The sequence below is a fragment of the Cynara cardunculus genome (assembly GCF_001531365.2).
Source record: "Cynara cardunculus var. scolymus isolate 2C chromosome LG 3, CcrdV1, whole genome shotgun sequence".
In the NCBI taxonomy this organism is placed as follows: domain Eukaryota; kingdom Viridiplantae; phylum Streptophyta; class Magnoliopsida; order Asterales; family Asteraceae; genus Cynara; species Cynara cardunculus.
In genome coordinates this window covers 18,820,338-18,821,709 of record NC_037530.1, presented here as the reverse complement: position 1 = coordinate 18,821,709, position 1,372 = coordinate 18,820,338, and positions in this window count along the sequence as shown.

The window sequence follows — 1,372 nt, the reverse complement described above, 5'->3', positions numbered from 1 at the left end:
CATAAAAAGTAGTTTTTAAGAGTTTTTGTCAAATGTTTTATAATATAGTATAGATTATTTTTTTATAATTTAATTTAAGTTTAATAATGAAATAATTTATTTTTAGATTGTGTTTATCTGCAGTTAGTACGAATTCATATATGGAGCTTTAATAAGTTGTACCTACGCACAATTTATTAGTAATCTTGAGTTTTAAGTAATATGCATTAATAAACAGTACTTTACGCATAAAAAATGGTTTTTAAGAGTTTTTGTCAAATGATTTATGATATAGAATACTTTTTTTTATATGTAATTTAATTTAAGTTTAATAATAAAACAATTTATTTTTGGTTTAATATTATAAATTTTATAAAGATAATAATTAAGTATTCTGTTAGAATTTAATGATTATACTAATTATATTTTAGATTTTTTATATTTAAAATGAGATGTTTATTCTGTATTTGATTGTGTTTATCTGCAGTTAGTTACACGAATTCAAATGTGGGATGAAATCGGATAAGGATGAAATTGTTTAGGGATGAACGAGTTTAAAAGTTTTAGCCAAATGCTTTATAAAATAGTATAGATTAAGAAGGTAACTTTTTTAAAGTGAAAAATAAAATAAAATAAAATAAGTGAGTATTCTAGTTTGAGACCAATTCATTTTCCCATTTTAAGACATCTCCAACTCAACACTAAAACATAAAAATAAAGGTGTTTTCATCTCCAAAAAAAGACATAGGTCTCCAAACTTGGTCTCTATATATGGAAGTAAAAAAAGATGGCCTCTGCAAATAGGAGTCGTTCATCAAATGCTTACTCGGGTAAGTGAACACCAAGTCACATTACCTTATCGGATGAATATGGTAAAAACCAAAAATCTTACCCGGTAAAAGCAAGAAAAAGACCAAGAGTCTTACCCGGTAAGTGAGGGCGACGACTCTTACCACGGTAAGCGCTTACCGGGTAACTTGTTGCATACGATACTGTTTTGGTGGACTAAAATTTTAACCGGTAAGTAAATGACAATATTAAATTTACTGGTAAACGCTTACCAAGTAAGTGTTTGGTAAACGACCCCTTAATATAATATTAAGTTTTTATAATTATATATTAATGAATAATTTAATATATTAAGTAGTATTAAGTTATTATTATTATAATGCTAAAGATGTTTTTTATTGTGCGGTTGGAGTTGATTTTTTAAGCATTATTTGACAAACAAAAGCTAGCTTATAAATTAACTTATTTTTTGAGTACATGTTTGGATGGACAACTTGCTTATAAGGTAGCTTATTGAAAACTTAATTGGAGTAACTTATTAGGAGCTTATTATCACTTTCTCCAATTATAATTCTGATTAATATTAATCGTTATTTATTTTTAT